At 43.0% G+C, this 11,648-nt stretch overlaps 1 protein-coding gene across 4 annotated transcripts in view; it reads left to right on the top strand.

The window, feature by feature from the left end:
• RALB (RAS like proto-oncogene B) overlaps positions 1 to 11,648 on the top strand; it is a 38,848-nt gene that overhangs the window by 9,915 nt on the left and 17,285 nt on the right. The gene's annotated exons all lie outside the window — the stretch shown is intronic.

Here is an 11,648-nt window from a genome sequence, read left to right on the forward strand (position 1 = left end):
CTATCTATCTATCTATCTATCTATCTATCTATCTATCTATCTATCTAATCTATCTGAGATGGAGTCTCACTCTGTTGCTCAGGCTGGAGTGCAATGGTGAGATCTCGGCTTACTGCAACCTCCGCCCCCAGGGTTCAAGCAATTCTTCCTGCCTCAGCTTCCCGAATAGCTTGGATTACAGGCGCCCACCATCATACCTGGCTAACTTTTCTGTTTTTAGTAGAAACGGGGTTTCACCATGTTGGCCAGGCTGGTCATGAACTCCTGGCCTTAAGTGATTGGCCCACCTCGGCCCCCCAGAGTGTTGGGATTACAGGTGTGAGCCACCGCGCCTGGCCTTGTCCTGTGTTTTATAGATCAGACGGAGGACAAAAAATGTTAACCAAAACCGTTGCTTCCTAATGGCAGACTTCAAGTCAAGGGTTTGTTTTCCTGTCCCACACTGTAGTTGGTATATAACTACTTTTTAAAAATTCTGGTAAAATGTACATAACATAAAATTCAACATTTTACTTATTTCGGGGGTACAGTTCACTTACTGTTCATTTACTTTGTCGTGCAGGGATCACCACCATCCATCTCCAGAACTTCTTCATCCCAAACTGAACCTCTGCACCCATGAAACACCAACTCCCCACTCGCCTCTTCCCCCAGCCCCTGGCAGCCGCCATTCTGTCCTGCTTTCTGTCTCCCGGTGTGATTGTTTTGGGTACCTCATATCAGTGGAATCATAGTATTTGTCTTTTTGTGTCTTGCTTATTTCACTTAGTATAATATCTTCAAGGGTGATCCATGTTGTAGCATGTGTCAGTTTCCTTCTTTTTTAAGGCTGAATATTCTGTTGTACATTTATACCACATCTGATTTATTTGTTTATCTACTGATGGACATTTGGGATGTTTCAACCTCTTGGTTATTGTGTGCTGATGTGAACATGGGTGTAGAAATATCTGTTGAAGTCCTTGCTTTCAGTTCTTTTGTATATATAGCCACGCATCACTTAATGACACGTAAGTTCTGAGAAATGCTTTTAAGCAATGTCATTGTGTTGCAAACGTCATGGTATACTTACACAAGCCTAGGTGGCGTAGCCTACTACACACCTAGCCCATATGGTACAGCCTTTTGCTCAACATGCTACCTGCACGTCATGTTACTGTACTGAATACTGTGGGCAATTGTGACACAATGGGGAAGTATTTGTGTAAACATATCTAAACGTAGGAAAGGCCCAGTAACAGTACAGGACTGTAATCTTATGTGACCACTGTTGTATACGTGGTCTGTCATTGACTGAAACAGCTTTATTGGACGCATGACTGTATACTATTTTTTGTTGTATATTTTCTCTCAGGTCTTTGTTTTAGAGCTTGTGCTCTGTGTTGCCTGCCTATGCATTTTTCTCCCTCTTTAGTGAACTTTCTGAGCCATAGATCTGTGTCCTTGAAATAAGTCTCAACATTTCACGTCATACTTGAAGCTCTTCCCCACCCCACTCTAATCCACTCATAGAGCACAGACCATGTAGTGGCTCGGAGTGTGGACTGCTAGGGCTCCAGTCCTAGCCCTGCTATCCACTAGTTAATTGACCCTGGACAAATCATACAAATTCTGAGAGTATGCAATATACTAGAGATGCTATAGCAGTAGAAGTAGTAGTAGAATCTGTTTAAGTCTCTAAATAGGATTTTATTTGAATAAGTAATTCAGAATAGGGACATGTATGCTAATTCCAAATTTGCCTTCAGCTGTTAGGAGTCCCGTAGCTCTAATGTGTCCACAGCTGCCTCTTCAGGTAGCAGGAACTTCAGAGTGAATCTGTATAAATTGGTAACCATCTGTAAGGCTAGCAAAATCCCAGATTCCATGGGTGGGTAGAGGGGAACTTTATTTCAGAAATAATTATATAAAAATCAGCTTCCAAATTGCTCCCACCATTTATCATTGCTTTATAGTTCAGGAAAGTCATGAGATAAATGAATTAATGTTTCAGAGTGTACTAGGCTGCACAGTGGCTCATGCCTGTAATCCCAACACTCCAACACTTTGGGAGGCTGAGGCAGGAGAGTCACTTGAGGCTAGGAGTTTGAGACCAGCCTGGGCAACATAGTCTCTACCACGTTTTTTTTTTTTTTTTTTTTTTTTTGAGACGGAGTCTCGCTCTGTCACCCGGGCTGGAGTGCAGTGGTGCAATCTCGGCTCACTGCAAGCTCCGCCTCCTGGGTGTTCAAGAGATTATCCTGCCTCAGCCTCCCAAGTAGCTGGGACTACAGGTGTGTGCCACTACGCCTAGCTAATTTTTGTATTTTTAGTAGAGATGGGGTTTCACCATGTTGGTTGGCCGGGATGGTCTCAATCTCTTGACCTCATGATCCACCCACCTTGGCCTCCCAAAATGCTAGGATTACAGGCTTGAGCCACTGCGCCCGGCCAAAAATTTTTTTAAATTAGCCGGGCGTGGTGGCATGTGCCTGTAGTCCCAGTTACTCGGGAACTGAGGTGAAAGGATTGGTAGAGTCTCAAAAGTTGAGGCTGTAGTGAGTCATGCTCATGCCACTGTACTCCAGCCTGGGCGACAGAGTGAGACCTTGTCTCAAAAAAGTAAATAAGTAAAAAGCTTACCAGCTACCACTTATCTTTTTGAGGCCTCACAACCCAGGTGGAGACCACCAGCTCTGGTGTTTTATCTACCAAATGTTGATCGTCCCCTAAGTACCAGGCACGCTGGGCACACAAAGATGAATGGGCTTGAAGTGTGGTGGGAGAAACAGACCTCATCTTGGGGGAAATCACCACTTTCCCTAAGTGAAATGGTAGACAGTACTGACAGGCATGGGGGCCCTCTGAGACTGGGAGGATGAGCTGGCTGGGGGATATCTAGGAAGGTGAGGAGAAAATATTCCAGCTGAGTCTGTCATTATAGGCGATCCTCGTCCATCAGGAGGAAGGGCAGTCCTGGCAGAAGGAATAGCATGTGCACAGAGGCACAGACCAGAAGCAGCCTCCTGCTTACAAGAAGGGACTCCAAAGTCTTCTAGTTTTTGTTTCAATTTCGTTTGTTTTTGTTAATTTATTTTTTCTTTTTTTGGGGGTGGTGGGTGGGGAGGGACAGGTATAAAGATATCTGTTAGGTAACAGAAATACCTAAAACGAATTTCCTTAGGCAAACAGGAGGGCTAATTAGAGTTGTTCTGCATATCTAATGTCAGAAAAAAACAGTCAAAAATTGAAAGATAATTTAGATCACTTAATTCAACTTTCTGATTTTTATAGACATGGAAAGTGAGTCGTAACGTGTATGAGCATATAAACATATTCCATTTCCTGGTGCTAATTAGAATAGCAGCTACACAAGGGAAGGGGAACTTGACCGAGGAGGTCACTTGACTCAGGCCAGGGTCTGGGTATGAGATTGGGAGGACTGGGTCCATCGTGTCTGCAGCTGGGTCAGGGAGCCAGGCAAACGAGTGAGGCAGGTGGAAGTAAGAGTGCAGCAGGCTCACGCTGGCTTTCAGATAGTGTATGACCCTTCCAAAAGCAGCAGCTGCACCGCAGCACCAGCCGAGTCGTACTTAGGAATGTCAGACTTCTTAATTTTTTAAGAGATGCCAAAAATTTGGACTTTATGTGAAATCGTTCTTTAAAAAATGTAAGTAACTAAATGACTTTTTTTTTTTTTTTTTTTTTTTCCCAGACGGAGTCTTGCTTGGTTGCCAGGTTGGAGTGCAGTGGCACGATCCGGGGTCGCTGCAACTTCTACCTCCTGGGTTCAGGCGATTCTCCTGCCTCAGCCTCCCGAGTAGCTGGGATTACAGGCACAAGCCACCATGCCCAGCTAATTTTTGTATTTTTAGTAGAGATGGGATTTCACCATGTGGGCCAGGATGGTCTTGATCTCCTGACCTCATGATCCACCCTCCTTAGCCTCCCAAAGTGCTGGGATTACAGGCATGAGCCACCGCACCCAGCCTAAATGAATTCTTAAAAGCACCATATGAGCAAACAAAGCATGTCTGCAGGCCACCAAATTTTACCAATTGGCATCTCTGCTTTTGCCAAGTGGTGAAAGCTGATCCACAGCAAGGAAGAGAGACAGAGCCAGCATGTGGCGAGAATCACAGGGATGGTCTGGCAGCTCTCAGGGCCCTGTGTCCAGTTACTCCTGAGTCCCAGCCCTATCCTCGGCCTCCTTCCTGTAGCATAGTTTTTCGTTTTGAGTCAGTGACATACACTAGTAGTCTGCTAGTAAATCCCTCTTTGTGGTATAAGTTAATTTACCTTGTGTTTCTTTTTAGTGGAAATTTTCAAACATATACGAAAGTACAGAGAAGAGAACATAATGCACTACCATGTTACCATCAGTCAATGAATGACTAATCCGACCAGATGCCATGGCTTACGCCTGTAATCCCAGCTACTCTGGAGTTGGGGACAGAGGGCCCAGGACGGGAGTGTGTGTGGGGGGTGCTGCTTGAGCCCAAGAGGTCAAGACTGTAGTGACTCGTGATCGCACCACTGCACTGCAGCCTGGGTGACAGAGCAAGAACCTGTCCTAAAATAAATAAATGAAATCCAGTCAGTGTTCAGATTTCCTCAGTTTACTTTGTTCAAATTAGGCAAAATAAGGAGTATGTGTTTTTTAAATTTTTTTATTTTTAAAGCAGAAGAAGAGACCAAGGCAAGCTTCAGATCAGGAGTGAAAGACTATCAGAAAGCTTTAGAACAGGAAGGAAAGGAAAGAATAGAAGGAAAGTCCAACTTCATTGTTTCCAGTATTAACTGTGTATCCTACAATAATTCTTTGTTTATATATAAACTAACAATTTTTTTAAACAAGTAACATTGTATTATATGTTTTCTGCACATTTCTGATAGAATTGTGATTATTGCCATTTTGTACCTCCTCCTAAATGGATACATCTGCACATTGTTCCCTCTCAGTACGTATAGCACTTCCCCATTCTTTTCAATAGCTGTATAATCTAAAATTTGGTTCTAATTTGGTTTGTTCCTTCTGGGGGTTCATGGTCTTGCTGACTTCAAGAATGAAGCTGCGGACCTTTGTGGTGAGTGTTACAGCTCTTAAAGGTGGTGTGTCTGGAGTTTGTTCCCAAGATGTATTCGGAGTTTGTTCCTTCTGGTGGGTTCGTGGTCTCACTGACTTCAAGAATGAAGCTGCGGACCTTCGCAGTGAGGGTTACAGCTCTCAGAGGTGGCACGGACCCAGAGAGTGAATAGCAGCAAGATTTCTTAGGAAGAGTGAAAGAACAAAGCTTCCACAGCATGGAAGGGGACCCAAGCAGGTTGCAGCTGCTGGTTGGGGTGGCCAGCTTTTATTCCTTCGGTTGACCCCACCCATGTCCTGCTGATTGGTCCATTTTACAGAGTGCTGATTGGTCCATTTTAGAGAGCGCTGATTGGTCCATTTTACAGTGTGCTGATTGGCGCATTTTACAAACCTCTGGCTGGCCACAGAGTGCTGATTGGCGCATTTTACAATCCTCTGGTAAGACAGAAGAGTTCTCCAAGTCTCCACTGGACCCAGGAAGTCCAGCTGGCTTCACCTCTCACTATCGTAATTTATGCAAGAATTCCCCATTGATGAAAATTTTAAAGATTATTGTAGCATTCTTTGTAGTGACAAAAATCATAATTATATCCTTATACTTTTATAGAATAAATTTCTAGAAGAGTTTTACAAACAATTCTTTTAGTTGTTGCTTATTTTTTCCCAAAAGGTTGTGACAGTTAATATTATCATCAGTAGTATTCATTTCCCCAAACTCTTGATGAACCCAATCTAATGTTTTATTTACATTTCCTTGACTACTAGAGAAACTGGGTTTACCTTCATATGTTTGTTATCTGTGCCCACTTTTACTTCTTCATTTTTTGCCCATTAAAAAAGTTAGGTTGTTTGCCTTACTGCTTTGCAGGGGCTCTTTATGTATTAGGGATATTACTTTGTTTTGTGTTGCAAATATTTTCTCCTAATCTGTTTGTCTTTCAGTTCTTCTTATAGTTCTGTCTTGCTTTTCAAATTATTTTCCCCTTTTTTAGCTATTGAGTTAAATATTTCTTACCATATTTTGATTCCCTGCATTTTTCCATTACTGCTTCCTGTCTTTCTGTTGGGAACACTTGTTTGAAAAAAGTAACAGGAAGTTGAATTTTAACTCTACTGTTGAGTTTGAGCTTTTGTAAAGTCAAAAGACTTATCACAAATGTAGTTTAAAGATCTTAACTGGCTTTATTTGCAGTTCTGGTATCAGGTAGCACTTGATTCCATAAGATTGTGTTTGAGTGAGCTGAGGATAGGAGGCTGGCTTTGGACAGAAAAGGGCTGAAGAATGCAGAAACTAAGAACCCAAAATAGGCCATTTCAAAGTTACTTTCTTTGAAACAGGGATTCAGAACAGGGAGACAGAACAATGGAAAATAACTGGTTAAAATGGGGTTAGTTTTTGTTGTAAGGATTAAAACAAAGGAAAGGTCATTTCTGTGATTATAGGAAAATGTGAATTTTCTGACTCAGGTGTGCCCTCCACCTTGACCAGTCTCCCCTTGGTGTTCTGCTGAAACAGAGCCCTCCCTTCTGTCTTGTTTATTTAATATTTGGTATAGGTACGGATTTCTGGATCCCTAATTTTTCAGGGTCTGTTTTCAATACCGTTCTTGTTTTTGTCCCTACATCGTCCCAGCTTTAGGATTGCCAGACTCAAATATTATTACGGCCAATATATTAGGTTACCTTCAGTTCATACTATCTGGAGGAGTGCTGAATGCAGTTATTTGCAGGTATATAATGTTTGACTGTTTTGCTGAGTGCTTCTGTTGCCATATTACTCAGGACATAGAATTTTAGGAGGGGGACTGAGAGTTTAGTTTCCCGTAGGTTTTCAGATTCTCATTTGTGATTTTCATGACAACCCTATGATACTGCAGGATGGTATTTGGACTCGACTGACCAACGCATTTCCTCTTTGCTCAAGCTTAACGAAAGACTTGACTATATTAGCCTATGGGACTAAGCTAGTAGAAACCACCTCTTCATCCTACCATGGATGGTTTTATATACTGTGATTTGCTTTCAAAATACATTTTACTTCTCAAGTAAATATATGTTCTGGTATTTGGTTTTATGCTAAGTGGTAGAGAGTCCTATCTAATATTAGTGTTTCATATAACATAGCAGAAAAACCATTTCCCAGCGCTCTTGCCTCCCCTCCCCAACAAGTCATCTAAGTGGACATCCTTAGTTTGGAGTGTCTTGTTATTCTATATCCTTGTTGATTCGGTGCCTTACAAGCTAAGATGGGCTGGAGGACCCGCCTAGCAGTGGCTCCCTGTTTTCTCTAGAATCAAAGTTTCTTAAGATGGCACTTCAGGCCCATTTGTAGACAGACAGAGCTATATTTGGAGACTCATTACCCAGGCACTTCCCCATCCCATACCTTATGCTTCAATATTATGTGATGCCTGAACCCACTGTGATGTTTCATGCCTTGGTTGCTTTGCACGTGCTGTGTGTTAAGGTGAAACATGCTCTCACTCCCATCTGCTAAATGGACTGTTATTCACCTTTGGGGCCTTCCTGATTCCCTTCTCCTGGAGTTCATTATGCTTTCCATTATGTCTTGTACCATCTTTATCATTGCATGTGAGACATTACGTTAAAATGCTTTATTTATAGAAGTCTTTCATTGGGAAGACTGAATTTTCTAAGGGGAGAAGCCCAAAACTTGGCACAAAGTAGAGCCCAAATGTTTTTTGAACAAACTTGAGTCAAACAACAGAGCTTTTGTGCGAGTAGATAGAAAACATGTTGAAGGGTGCCGTCTTAACTCAGGCTGCCATAACAAAATACCATAGACTGGGTGGCTTAAACAACAGGAATTGATTTTCCCACAGTTCTGAGGCTGGAAGTCTGAGATAGGGCACCAACGTGGTGGGTTCTGGTGAGGGCTCTCTTCCTGTCTTAGAAGAAGAGGAAGAGATACCTGAGCTGCCTTCTCACTGTGTCCTCACATGGTGGGAAGAGTCCAGGTATCGCTTCCTCTTCTTATAAGTGCACCCATCGAATAGGATCAGGGCCCTACTCGTATTACCTTATGGTTTGCAAGTGGTCCCCACCCCACAGATGTAGTTCTGAAATTGTTAGTGAATTCAGTGGGGGAAGTCTAATTGCTTTGGGGAAAATGAATGTCTGTGCTTCATGTTAGGGATGAAGTATATGGATACCTGCAACTTGTACTGAAATACATCAGAAAGGGAGATGCATTGAGGGGTAGAGAGAGAGATGACAGATGAATGGATTTATGATAAAGCAAATGGAGCAAAATGTTGATTGTAAAGTCCAGGCGGTGAGTGTATGGATTCACAGGACAGTTCTTTCAATTTTTCTTAGTGTTTGAAACTTTTTGGGATAAAATGTTGGGGAAGATACCTGTATTTTTTTCAGAACACATTTATTGGGTAGGCATTTCCATTATAGCCATTAAATCATTACCATGAGCTGCTTAAACTTCGCTGATTTTTTTTTTTTTTCCTTCCTGCTCTTTCTCCTCCTGTCTTTATCTAGTCAGTTCCCTCAGATCTCAGTTCATATGATGTTCCTCCAGGAAACTTCCTCGACCTTCCAGCTTGATATATATGTGTCTTTCCATGTTCCCAGGGCACCACTTGCATACTTCTGCCATAGAATTTATCATCTTATACTGTAATCATTTACTTACTAATCTGTCTGAACCACTAGTCTTTGAGTTTTTTGAGGGCAAAGACTATGTTCTGGAATGTTTTTGGTACAAGAAAAAGCAAACACAACAATAGACTCTCTGTGGCTTAAACAGTTAGAAGTTTCTTACCTCTAATATCCTGTGTCATCGCCTGATGGGTCTTCCTGCCGACTGCAGAGACAAAACCAATTCACTGAGACCACGGTATTGCAGTAAAGAGAGTTCAGTGGACTTGAGGCTGGCCACATGGGAGAACTGGAATTATCAGTCAAGTCAGTCTCCCTAAAGGCTCAGAGGCTAGAGTTTTTCAAGGATATTTTGGTAGGCAGGGGGTTAGGGAAAGGGTGCTGCTGGTTGGTTGGGGATGCAGTTATAGGGTTGTGGAAAACGGTGCTTGTGCACTGAGTCTACCTCTGGATAGTGGTGAGAAACCACAGGACTGGTTGAGTCATGAGTCCAGGTGGGGTCAGTCTGAAAAACATCTCAAAAGACCAATGTTAGGCTTTACAACACTGATGTTATCTATAGGAGCAACTGGGGTAGTCCGAATCTTGTGACCTCTGATCATATGACTCCTGAGCAGTAAGGGATTATAGAAAGGAGGCCTATATTTTAGCAGAACTCGGGCCCCTCCAATAATCCTAATCTCATGGCCTTTTACTAGTTTTATAAAGGCAGTTTCAGTCCCTGAACAAGGAAAGGATCAATTTTAGGGAGGGACTATTATCCTTGTTAAACTAGAAATTCCTCTCATGGTGGGTGTGGTCTATGCCCAGGAATAAGAGAAGATGCCAGCCTGTGAGACCAGAGGCATGCCAGCAGCTGCACCAATAGAAGGGCTACCTGGGGCCAGGCATGTCCTTCCAGAGGCACGATGGAGTCAGCATGTTGGGCTTCTCTCACTGTCAGAATCTTCGCAAAGCGGTTTCACCCAAAGTCTGGAGGTTGCTGTTTCCAGGATTGGTTTAGGGAGGGGCATGTGGTCAGCACCTCTACCTTCCCTGTTCTTTCCCTTATCTATGTTTGCAGCCTGATCTTCCAGGCTGCTCTTTTTTAGAAAAGAAGTGATTTCTTGGGCTGCTTTTTGTTAGAAGGGAAGTTCTGGCCAGGTGCAGTGGCTCACACCTGTAGTTTTTCAGCATTTTGGGAGGCTGAGCCAGGGGGTGGATCACTTGAGGTTAGGAGTTTGAGACCAGCCTGGCCAACATGGTGAAACCCCATCTCTACTAAAAGTACAAAAATTAGGCAGGGTGGTGCATGCCTGTAATCCCAGCTACTCAGGAGGCTGAGGCAGGAGAATTGCTTGAATTGGGAGGCAGAGGTTGCAGTGAGCCGAGATCGTGCCATTGCACTCCAGCCCGGGCAACAGAGTAAGACTCTGTCTCAAAAAAGAAAAAAAAAAAAAAAAAGTTCTGCCGAGGACTCTTTGCCCTCACTACCTGCCTAAATGGTTTCTTTCTACCTCCTGTATCACTCTTACAATTAGATGGGATGGAAACCAACATTGATTCATTCCTACTGTGTGGTTGATGCTGTGCCTTGGTCTTTCCCATGTGTATCCCATTTAGTCCTCAGAACATTCCTGCAAGGTAGGTGGGTGGTTGGTTTTATGCACGTAAGAAAACTGTCTTGGAGAAACTGAACTAGTTCTAGGTCACACAGCTCACGAATGGCAGAACCAAACTCAGGCCTGCCAGGGCCCAAGCCCTGCCCTTTCTCCTTGTGTTTTGGTGTATGTGAAATAGGTTTTTCCATCAAAATTGGTTAAAATAAAGATTGGCACTTGGGTTACAGTAGATTCCAAGTCCCTGTTCAATATACTTACTTGGGATGCTTTGCCATCCCACAGTACTGGAGTTGCTGTATTCATTTTATCTTCCTTCTGATGAGGGCAAACTGATTTTCAGATTTCTCCTTTTAATTCTCATGTGTCATGAAGGGGTATTTATTCTTGAACTCACTTTAATCAACCAGAGGGATGTGTGAGGCTGTGTAAGAGTCTGAGAGCGTATGTGTTTGTGAGAATATGTGTGTATGAGAGCATGAGAGTGCATGGGAGCATGTGTGAGTGTGTTGTGTGAACATGTGAACATGTATTTGTTAGAGCATGAGAGCGTGCATGGCATGAGCATGTGAACATGTATGTGTTAAAGCCTATGAGATCGTGTGTGAGCATGTGAACATGTATGTGTGAGAGCATTGTGTGTGAGCACAAACATGTATGTTAGCGCATGTGAGAACATGTATGAACATGTGAACACGTATGTGTTTGAGCATTGTGGTATGAGCATGTGAACACGTATGTGTTAGAGCATGGGAGTGTGATGTGAGCATGAACATGTATGTGTGTGTGGTATGAGCATGTCAACATGTATGTGTTAAAGTATGTGAGATAGTGTGTGTGAGCATGTGAATGTGAGCATGTGGTGTGAGCATGAACATGCATGTGAGAGCATGTCTGAGCATGTGAACACGTGTGAGAGCATGTGAGCATGTGTGGTATGAACATGTGAACATGTATGTGTTAGAGCATGTGCGAGGTGTGAGCATGAACATGTGTGTGTGGTATGAGCATGTAAACATGTATGTGTGTTAGAGCTTGTGTGAGTGTAGTGCATGTGTTGTGTGAGAGTATGAGTGTACCTGTGAAAGGACAAGTGTGTGCGTGATAGTGTATGGAGAGTGTTGAGAGCATGTGAGCTTGTGAGTGTCCATATGAGAGCACAAGTTTGAGAGTGTGTTGCGAGAGCATTGTGAATGTGTTATGAGTGAAAGTCTGTGTATATGAGTGTGTGATAGTGCATGTGTGATGAGTGTGAGCTTGTGTGTGAATGTGAGCATGTATGACAGCATGTGTGTGAGCATGTGATAGTGTGTGAGAGCAAGTGTGTGAATGTGTGTGATTGTGAGAAC

The sequence above is a fragment of the Piliocolobus tephrosceles genome, chromosome 11, assembly GCF_002776525.5.
Source record: "Piliocolobus tephrosceles isolate RC106 chromosome 11, ASM277652v3, whole genome shotgun sequence".
Taxonomy (NCBI): domain Eukaryota; kingdom Metazoa; phylum Chordata; class Mammalia; order Primates; family Cercopithecidae; genus Piliocolobus; species Piliocolobus tephrosceles.